Here is an 11,356-nt window from a genome sequence, read left to right on the forward strand (position 1 = left end):
CTGATGGCAACTAAAACAAAGCTATCAACGGCTTCTCGCTATATATGAATTGTGTCTTCCCCAGAATTCACACGTTGATGCCCTAAGCCCCTGTGTGTTGGTATTTGGAGACAGGATTTAGGTTTAGATAAGGCCACAAGGGTAGGGCCCCCACGATGGGATTCGTGTCCTTAGGAGATCAGGGAGTTCCCTCTCTCTGCCATGTGAGGACACAGCAAGAACGTGGCCATCTGAAAGCCAGAGACAGTGCTCATCAGAACCCGAGCGTGCTGGCACCCTGGTATCAGACTTCCCACCTCCAGAACTGTGAGAAAATCAGTTTCTGTTGTTTAAGCCTCCCATTTTATGGTATTTTGTTATGGCAGCCTGAGCAGACCAAGACACCTATCTAGATCTCTTTTTCTACGTGAAAATAAACCTCTTTTAGCCAAGCTAATAAACCTCTTTTTATTCCTTGCAGCCAAAAGCATCCTTAACTTAGAATAGCTACTATTATTTGGTTCCAATTAGTTGATACAGATTTTCTTTAATCCTTAACAACCACCCTGAAAGGTGCCTGCAATTTACCCTCATTTTTACGATGAAGAAACTGAATGCAAGAAGGACTTGATAACTTGTCCAAAGTTGTACAGGCAAGAAATATCAGTTGGATTTCCAGCTCAGGCCTCTCTGACCTCAGAGCCTGTGCCTCACACACAACAGATGCTGCTGCGTTACCTGGTCTCACGAGCAGGAGCCGTGGGTGTCGCAGGCAATCCCCCGAAAAGATGTTGCTAGAAAGAAGAAGGATGAAAGCGAGATGATTCTCCCTGACTTCCTTGCCCTCCCTGCCACCCTAAGCAATGTGAGGTCACTACCTTCACACTCTATTATGGAAGATTCTGTCAACATCAATGAAATGTCCAGTGGAGCAAACATTATTTTTAAGTGCCTGCCTACTTTATGCCAACCGTCTGAGGTGCTCGCCAAGAGCCATGTGGATGTGAATAAGTCATCCACTGGCGGGACAAAGTAGATACATAAACAGACCAGTTAAATATAATGGACAAAGCAGTTGGCTAGAGATGCTCACAGGAGAGTGGGTGCTCAGAGAACAGCTAGCGTGTCGTGAATGTGTAGGGAAAACTTCCTGAAGCAGATGAGGCCTGAAGGCAAGCAAGTACTAAGGTAAGGAAACGTAGGTGAGGAAAACAGGGAAACGCGGCATCTAAAAATGTATTGTTGGGGCACCTGGGTGGCTCAGTTGGTTAACCAACTGACTTCGGCTCAGGTCATGATCTCGTGGTTTGTGGGTTCGAGCCCCACATCGGGCTCTGTGCTGACTGCTCAGAGCCTGGAGCCTGTTTCAGATTCTGTGTCTCCCTCGCTCTCTGCCCCCCTCCCGCTTGTGCTCTGTCTCTCTCAAAATTGAATAAACATTAAAAAAAATTAAAATGTCTTGTTGAATTTGAGGCATTTATATAAAGGGTGAGCAAATCTGTACCTCTTCGCTTTCTACACCAGCTCACGAACTGGTGGTGTTGATTATGTCCGAGGAGTATTTGTCTAAACGAAAAGCTCAGAAAAGTTTAAAAGGCTTTATTATTTTTTAAATATTTATTTATTTTGAGAGAGAGTGTGTGTGAGTGCATGAGCTGGGGGGGGGGAAAGGGGGGAGAGAACCCCAAGCAGACTCCACACTGTAGCACAGAGCCTGATGCGGAGCTCAATTTCACAAACCGTGAGATCATGACCTGAGCTGAAATCATGAGTCAGATGCTTAACCGGCTGAGCCATCTAGGCACCCCAAGTTTAAAAGGCTTTAAAAGGAATCCTCATGATTCAATAAGTATGATCAGAGTGTATTTTGTTAACCAAGAATGGAACTAATAGTCTGTATTTGAATCGTTGTCTCTGTGGGCAACGTTCACAAAATAATCTAGCATTTTGCACAAAATCTCGAACAAAAGAATTTTAAGTCACTGATCTGCAACTCACTGAATATTCTAGCAGTGTGACAAACAGGTTTAAGCTAAGAGCATCCTTACTTAGCATTGCTATATAGTAACCTTTGAAAGCGTCATGTCCTGTTTTCTATAGATATTAACCAATGCAATTGTTTTAGAGCTTCGGTAAATCTTTTTGAACTTCCTTGCCAGACAGTAGCCACCAGACCACACAGAATGGTTCTCACATGGGTGTTATGTGCTACCCAGAGTGATTCTTTTTTTTTTTTTAATTGTTTTAATGATTATTTATTTTTTAGAGAGAGAGCGAGAGAGACAGAGTGCAAGTGGAGGAGGGCAGAGAGAGAGAGAGACAGACACCCAGAATCTGAAGCAAGCTCCAGGTTCTGAGCTGTCAGCATAGAGCCCGACGCGGGGCTCGAACCCACGAACCGCGAGATCATGACCTGAGCTGAAGTCGACACTTAACTGACTGAGCCACCCAGGTGCCCCCAGAAAGGGTGATTCTTAAGAAAGCCTGAGTTTAAGCAAGACAGAAGTACTCCTCTAAATGAACTGTTAAATGTCTCCGGCCACAGCCAGCCACCCAGCCCACTCTTCTGAATAACATCTTTGCTTCCTGGGATATAGTAACTCTCTGGCATATGCAAATGACAGAACACAAAAAACGCCAACATAAATTTGCCTCCATGCTACATGCAGTGCTCTGAGGAGACACGAATCCTCACTGGGGCTGCTCAAGGCTTAATTCCAAAACCGTGAAAGAGTTGCTAAGTGACTGTTTCTGGCCACACGTGTCCTGTGTGAGGAAAGCAGGCAGGCGACTGTCATGTACTGTGGAAGAGCCAAACTGGGTCAGATCTCTCAGAAGGAGATGGGGGAGATCAAAGCAGGCCGGACTTCTGGAAGTGTCTATACACAGAAGCTTTCTCACTGGCTTCCTAGCCTCAACTAATCACTGAGGCTGCGAGGAAAAACCAAAACATCAGGCCATTTCTCTTGGCCTTTGCTGTGCATGTGCCAAGATCCACACCTCCCAGCTGGGTGGCCCTACTGAGTCATGCCTCGCTACTTCCATTCGGGTTCTTGTCCATGCCACCCCCCACTCCTCCATCATATTTTCACACGAGTATTCCCTCATTCTGCTGAATCCACACTTTTCAGGTGCCATCTCCAGAATGCTTTTATTGCGTAGGAAAAGATAAGACCTGTCTTAGTTGCAGGGGGACTTCTCAAATTCATGATGGGAGGAACTCTCTTTACACCTGCCCCAAGCCCAAAGGGTCCAGAAGAAAGGGCTGGCTTCCCAGACAATTAGTACTTATTGAGGGCCTAATTTGTAAGGCTCTGTGTTAGGATCAATACAGAAAAGAAAACAAATATGTCATACAGAGAATACTGACTATCCAACAACAAGGAAAAAAGCTCAAAACATAAAGATAAATGGAAAGAGCAACAAATAAAATTGTATGTATGGTATCTCAATTTTTTTTCTTTGTTTTTAACTACCAAAAACAACCCTCTGAAATGTTAACCATGATAATCTCTCTAGCTGGGATTATACACAGGATTAGAGAGAGATTTATACATGTTTATTTCTTTCATTTTAACATTTATTTCCACATTTTTGACAATAATACTAGCAACAATGACATTTATTTTGTGCCGGGCACCATTCTAAGAGCTTTACATGAGCCAACTCATTTAAGTCTTACAACAATCCTAGAAGGTACCTGTTGTTATTATGCCCAAAAAAGTAAGGCACAAAGAGATCAAACTATGTGCCCAAGGTCACATTTATAGTAAGTAAGTCACAGAGCCAGGATTCAAATGCAGCAAAGCTATTTCCAGAATTAAGACTTAACCCCTATGCAAATGTATAACTATTAGGACTACATCAAAATAAAGAGCGTCTGCACAGTGAAGGAAACAATCCACAAAACTAAAAGGTAACCCACTGAATGGGAAAAGATACTTGCATATGACACGTTCAATAAGGGGTTAGTACCCAAAATATATAAAGAACTTATACAACTCAAAAAAACACAAATAAACATTAAAACATGGACAGAAGACATGAATAGGCATTTCTCCAAAGAAGACATCCAGATAGCCAACAAACACATGAAAAGATGCTCAGCATCACTCATCATCAGGGAAATGCAAATCAAAACTACAATGGGATATCACCTCACACCCGTCAGAATGGCTAAAGTAAAACACAAGAAACAACACGTGTGGGTGAGGATGTGGAGAAAAAGGAACCCTCGTGTACTGTTGGTGGGAATGCAAACCAGTACAACCACTGTGGAAAACAGTATGAAGGTTCTTCAAGAAGTTAAAAATAGAACTACTCTACAGTCCAGAAATCACCCTACTGGGTGTTTATGCCAAAAATACAAAAACATTAATTCAAAGGGATACATGCTCCTGTATGTTTATAGCAGCATTATTTACAATAGCCGAATTATGGAAGCAGCTCAAGTGTCCATCAATAGATGAATGGATAAAGAAATGGCATATGTATATACAATGGAATATTATTCAACCGTAAAAAGAACGAAATCTTGTCATTTGCAATGACATGGATAGAGCTAGATAATATACTGCTAAGTGAAGTGAGTCAGTCAGAGAAAGACAAATACCATATGATTTCACTCATATGTAGAATTTAGGAAACAAATGAGCAAAGAAAAGACAGAGAGAGAGAAACCAGGAAACAGCCTTGGCATAGAGAACAAACTGATGGTTACCAGAGGGGAGGTGGGCAGGGGGATGGGTGAAATAGGTGATGGGGATTAGAGAGAGCACTTGTGGTGAGCACTGGGTAACGCACAGAATTACTGAATCACTATACTGTACCCCTGAAACTAATATGACACTGTATGTTAACTATAAAATTTATTTTTAAAACTAAATAAGACTTAACCACTACTTCTTGCTACCTGTGGAATATAGATTGTTTTATAATACATAGTTTATAACAAAGAAGTCGAATATTTCTTTATAATAAAGAAAAAAGGTTTAAAGAAAGGAACAGAGGAGAGCCTGGTTTGCTCAACGAGCTAAGCCTCTGACTCTTGATTTTGGTTCAGGTCATGATCTCATGGTTGGTGGGTTTGAGCCCCACATAAGGGCTCCGTGCTCACGGTGCACAGCCTGCTTGGGGTTCTCTCTCTCTCCTTCTCTCTCTGCCCCTCCCTCCCTCTACCTCTTTCTCTCTCTCAAGATAAATAGGTAAACTTTAAAAATGAAAAAAGAATATATGACAAAGTAACCAAGGAGAGAGAGGAGGCTGGGTAAAAGAATGAGTGTTTAAAAGGGAGTCAGGGCAGAACGACTTCAGGCAGGGCAGGTGGGGATCCCGGCGAGCTGGCCTAGGAGGCGGCCGATGACCACACTCTGGGCCTTCACGTGCAACGACCTGTTCCGCTTCGACAACATTAACTTGGATCCACCTACAGAAATGTAACAGATTCCTTTTTACTTACAGTACCTCGCCCACTGGCCAGGGTATTTCATCATTGCAGAGACACCTGGTGGAGAGTTAACGGGTTAGATCACGGGTAAAGCAGAAGGCTCCGAAGCTAGGGAAGAATGGCACGGGCATGTCACGGCTCTCTCTGTCCCCCTCCCCAGAATTTCGACGCCTTGGTTTGGCTGCTAAACTTATGGAGTTATTAGAGGAGACTTCAGAAAGAAAGGGTGGATTTTTTGTTGATCTCTTTGTAAGAGTATCTAACCAAGTTGCAGTCAACATGTACAAGCAGTCGGGCTACAGTGTGTACGGGACAGTCATAGAGTACTATTTGGCCAGCAACAGGGAACGTGATGAGGATGCTTATGATATGAGGAAAGCACCTTCCAGAAACACTGAGAAGAAATCCATCATACCATTACCTCATCCTGTGAGGCCTGAAGACGTTGAATAACCATGGGCAGTGGTTCTGAGGCTGATGTTCCAGATATGTTAGGGGCAATATTATTTTCACGGGATGATCCTGGAGCTCTATCGGGAGAAAAGTAATCATTTGGGTCTTACAGACTTCAAGAAAATACAGGTTACAAATTTGAGTCTCATTGTTTCCTGTTAGCAACATCGTGCCTACTAAAGCAGTTCAGTGTAATAAAATTCAATCAAAAAGGCAGCTAGGTCAGATGGAAACATTTCACTATTTGGGTTCAGAATATTCCCTCTGTGTTAAGGGGAAAAACATGCTCCAGTCTCCTCCTACATTCTGTGCCTGAGAACCACTGCTATATATATATATATATATATATATATATATATATATATATATATATATTTGTTTTATATTGTCTGTTAATTGAAGCTTTAAAAGCATATGTGAAATGTACAAATCTAAGATGTATAATAAAATGCATTGTTGACCCTAAAATAAATAAATAAATAAAAGGGACTCTGGAGAAATGACCGCACACTTAATATCTCTGGATTTGTTGCCTCACATGCAAAACAAGAGGGTGAACAAGTCTACATTCTAGAGAAATATTTACCTTGCAGGTCACCAATGGTTGGCATGGAGGATGCCTCATTACTTTAGACTTGGCCATCACATCATTGACTAGTCCACAGCAAATGTACTGTCGCTGTGCTCTAATTTAATTGTAAAACCAACATGTCCCATAAAGCAAATACACAAAGAATATAAAAACTATTTGTAGAGCTAAGGGTATGACCCTAACGAATGAGAGCACTGATCATTGTTAAAAAGTGGTAAGAAAACAGAAATGGAATGCAGGATGGTCTGGCAGCATGCATGATTCCAAAGAGCAGCAACCAAGTATTCAAAACTAAATATCTTGAGTTGATGCAATCAAGAATAATCAATATGTGACAATGAAAAGTAACCAATAAAATGGAATGATTTTCCAAGTATGTCTATATCATTAATTCCCCAGAAGAGCAGGATACAAGTTCCTCAGGACCAGTAGGTAGATGAACATAATCTGTAGAAAGCAAGTTCATATTTAGTGAAACTTCACAAAACAATGAGAGAATCCTACAAGGTTCCAGACAGAAAAAAAATAGATATCATGACAAGAATCAAGAATCAGAATAGCATTGAACTTTCAGCAACATTGAAAGCTGAAAACAATTAACCGATACCTTCCAAAATTGGCAGGAATTAATTTCCAGTCAATCCTACACCCAAGCAAACCATCAATTAAGTGCAAGAGTAAAATAAGGACATTTTCAGACATGCAAGGTCTCAAAATTTTATTTCCCATAACTCTTTCTTAAGAAGCTACCAAAGTGGGTGCTTCAGAAAATGAAGCAGTAAACTAACAAAGAGGAAAACCAGAGAACAGAGAATGGGGACAAAAAGGAAGTGAAGGGAAATCTCAGAATGCTGGTGTATGTCAGGACTAGGAAAGAACTGGTTCAGACTAGGGCTCCATTTTGAAGAGCTGGGTGGAGGTTGGGGGGCCTAGAAGGATGTAAGGACTGTCTGATGCATTTCATTGTATAGAAAATACCAAGGAGAGGTGTTTTACAGAGCCATTAGAATATTTGATAAGAAAGAGCCAGAGGTTCTTAAAAATTAAGCAAGTAAAAAACAATTATTTTCTCCACAAAAACTTTTTAAAGAATGATGATAGGAGATGGCAACAATAGAATGAGACTAGTTTTGTAAACAGCTGGTCCTTTCAGCAACCGAAAGAAAATCAGCCAATGAATTGAGGCTTTTTGAGTCCTTAGAGAAACACCATAATGAGACTCAAAAAATGAAGGTGGATTTCACGTTATGTTTTAATTTTTAAATTCTTCAAAATGAAACTACGTATTTGGCTATAAACATTAACCTACTAAGACGAAGTATTTTTTTTCTTCTTTTAAAACTGTAAGTCTAGGGGCTTCCAAATTTCCCAATCATGTGCCATCAATGTACAAAATTGATTTTATAGGATTCACTGCTCAGGAATTGTGGATGTACTGTATAAAGGATTATAGTTCTTTGAAGACACCAACATTTGCTACTGAAAAGTATCTGAATGATGCTACTGCTTCCCCCAAATTAATCCATCTTAATTGAAAACCTCAGGCTAAATCAAGAGCATAGAGGGCTCTATGGCCTACATGTAGTTATTACTGGGAAATTTAGATTTCATACAAACCTGCCTTTATTTTAAATGCAGTGTAGTTACTAGAAAAAAATGCACACCCCAAACTAAATATCCAATCCACATTTTTTCCCTAACACAGAAGAAGGCCTCTCTAAAGGTTTTTCCAGGCTCACCACTTAACAGTGGTCAAGCCAAAAATAAACCCATGAGGCAAATTCAACAGCGCACAAAACAGGAGGCCATGGAGAGCAAGACTTAGCTTTTCCTCCATTCACCTCTTTCTGGGACCCCCACCCACATTCCCCATCTCCTAATTAGAGAGCTGATTAGGACTCCAAATTATAAAACGCTAAATGGGGAGGGGGATGTGGTGCAAGGCCGGGATTCCTTTAACACCAGACACTCTCCTCCTTCATGCTTCCCTCCCCCCCCCCCCCCCTTATTGCATCGAGCTGTGGGAAGAGAGCTGGGCCAGCAGGGCTGATTGGCTGGAGGGCAGTGTTTACACTCAGTTGTCTAAGAAGGAAGGTCTGTGTCACAAATTGCAAACTCGGGAAAGATAAAATTTGAAAACAACATGCTTGGGCTTTAGTATTTTAAGGAAAAGAAACAAGTATCTTATAAGCTCATTTATTATTACCATGGTGACATGAGGGGACGTGAGGAGATCTCACGAACAGTTCCTGGTTCCAGCCAGGCTGCGCATCAACGGCGCGGGGCAACTTCTTCGGTTACCATGGCAACCAAAATTAGAAGTGCTTTTTGCAACACTAACAGAAACCATCTTTTGAAGCGCTTCTGTGAATCACATTGAATACTGATGATGCAAGCTTGAGTGATACATGTTTTTCAAACATTAAAACACACACACACACAACGTATTGCCATACACAAATACTCCTTTTAGATCCCGTGTTGAAATCTTGACTTAACTTGGAATAGATTTTTCGGTCTGGTTTTGTTTGTTTCCCTTTTGGATTCCCGCGGACTCGAGTGCAAACGCGATTTGTTTAATTTCCAAACTTGTCTGAACTGCACGGGTAAGAGCTTAGAATGTGGTTCATTTGCTCCCATTTTGAAACGGGATGAGAAGTGGGGTGGGGGAGGGTGGGTCTAACAGAGAGCCCTCTTGTCTACTAAACTCTGGAGGACGAAAACGCGGGTGGGGGGGGTGAAACGGGGGTAGGGGGTAGGGGGAGGAGAGGCAAGGAGGGAGGAAAGAAGAGGGAGGGAAGGAAGGGAAGGAAAAAATGCGGAAGGCTGAATCTTTGCTGCCCCAAGAGCACCTTTATCTGTTACTTTGACCTCTCCATCTGCCCAGGTGTTGTGTCGGGAACACAAAAGCTGATCAGAAATGTCATTTTACAGACCCCGTTGCCATTCTTTCCTGGTCATCCTGGAGCTCCTAATACTCCCGAAGGGACATCCGGGAAGAGACGAGGTTCCTCCTTACTCGTACAGTCTTTTAAAAAGCACGATTCTTTAGGGAGCGTTGTGGTGTGGGGTGTGGTGGGCCACAGCCGTTCGCTGTCAGCGCCCTCTCTGCCAGTCCGGGTCACGCAGGTCCCCACCTGGGCTCACGTCCTGGGGCTCGGGTCCCCGCGCCAGGTGCGCGCCGGGCCGGGCGCGAAGCCGCCCTCCCGGGCTCCCGTACGGGCGCGCACTCCCCGGGCGCGCACTCCGACGCGGGGGCCCGCACGGTGCCGGGACGCGGGGACACACGCGCGCGCAGACCCAGGGGCGCCGCACACTGCACGGGCACCGGCTCGCCTGCGCCTCCGGCTACAACGCCCTCTGCTCGCGCTCGCCCTCGGGAGCGCCTGCCCGTCTCCCGCGCCCAGCTCGCGCCCTCGCCTCTCCGGGAGCCGTGCCCCCTTTTCCCCCTCGGCTTGCCGGGGACGGGCGCTGCTCGCAGCCACCCCCCGCCCCCCGCCACCAGGTCAGCAGCCTGGGGGAGGAGGGGCGGGAGGGGTGGAGGTGCTGGCTGCGAGCCCCGCGGCCCTCGCTTACCTTCGTGGCGAGCCCGGCTCACGGACTCGGCTGCGCTGGGCCAGGAGCTGAGGGCGGTTGGAGCTGAAGCGGGCGCGGCGCGGGAGGTGCGTGGGTGGCGGGCGCCGCGGCCGCGCGGGAGGCTCCCTGAGCTGTCAGGGACCGCGGACCTGACCGACAGCAGCCCCGGCAAACCCCGCCCGCTGGCCCCGGCCCGGGCTCTGCAGCGGGGACAGAGGCGCCCCGCAGCGTTTCCCCGGAGGACCAATAGGGAGCGGGGGGCTGGCCCGGGGGAGGGGGCCAGGGGCCGGTCAGGCTCCGGGACTCGGGCCCGGACCTCGTAGGCCGGTTTCTATGGCAGCCAGGAAGGAGGGGCTGGAGGGAGGGGGGTGCGCGGCGCGGGGACACCCATCGCAGACACTGGGGGGGGGGGGTGGTTGGCCCTCTCACAGAGAGAGCCCCTCCTACGGGATGGATGAGAACAGGCGACACAGCCAAAAGAGGGTTGACACAGCTCTCGTCCGCTCACGCCTCGTGCTGAGCCTCTCGAGCCTCTTGATCAAAGGTTTCCCGTATCCTTGGTAGACCGGGACCCAGCAAGCTTACCAACAGAACGGGGTTTCCAGCAAACCCACCGTGACAGCTCCTTCGGGTGAGTCTGGCAGGGTTTAGTCTCTGCAGAAAGAAGTGCTAATGCCACCCTCTGCCCGGATCCCTCCCATACAATATATCCAGTTCCTATGGTGTCATTTAGACTGTGAGTCCCTAATCTCTTGCCTACTCCCCAGCTATAACCCTCCGGCTAATGGTAGGTGCCAAATATTTTTACAGTTTACAAACAAGGAAGCCAAGTCACTGAATTGAGTGTTGAGCGGAGAATGCGATTCACAGACTAGCAAAACCCGTAGGATAACTAGAGGTTATCCACTGAAGTTCAAGCCCTTCATTTTACAGAGGAGGAAAGTGAGATCAGAGAGGTCAGTTAACAAGGGTCACACAGCTTGGTTAATGGCAAAGCCAAGACCAGCACCCTAAGTTGCAGCTCAGCAAGCACTCTTTCCACCTCCTCATGCTTCCAGATTCTGTCTTCCTGATTGCCAGGGCAATATTTAGGAAAGCAAAAGTGTAGATGAGTGAGTTTTAAATCTATTTATGGTAGAAATTAGGGAACCCAAAGATTCCTTGTTTTGCTATTTGCCAGGCCTTATTATAAATATTTTCAAAAGAGTAACTGATTAAATCCTCACAATAACCTAATTTTAGGTATTATTACCATCTCTTTTGACAGATGAGGAAACAGCTCAGAAAGGTTATTTGACTGCTCAGCTGTC

General features: G+C 45.1%; 1 protein-coding gene and 1 pseudogene across 1 annotated transcript in view; one reads left to right on the forward strand and one right to left on the reverse strand.

Annotated features, from left to right (window-relative positions):
* NIM1K (NIM1 serine/threonine protein kinase) overlaps positions 1-10,334 on the reverse strand; it is a 66,720-nt gene extending 56,386 nt beyond the window's left edge. The window contains exon 1 of the mRNA XM_045438768.1: positions 10,047-10,334. The gene's annotated coding sequence lies outside the window, so the exon portion shown is untranslated. The remainder of the gene's footprint in view (positions 1-10,046) is intronic.
* LOC123577039 lies at positions 5,190-5,939 on the forward strand (annotated as a pseudogene).
* Positions 10,335-11,356: the final 1,022 nt, after the last annotated feature.

The sequence above is a fragment of the Leopardus geoffroyi genome, chromosome A1 (assembly GCF_018350155.1).
Source record: "Leopardus geoffroyi isolate Oge1 chromosome A1, O.geoffroyi_Oge1_pat1.0, whole genome shotgun sequence".
Taxonomy (NCBI): domain Eukaryota; kingdom Metazoa; phylum Chordata; class Mammalia; order Carnivora; family Felidae; genus Leopardus; species Leopardus geoffroyi.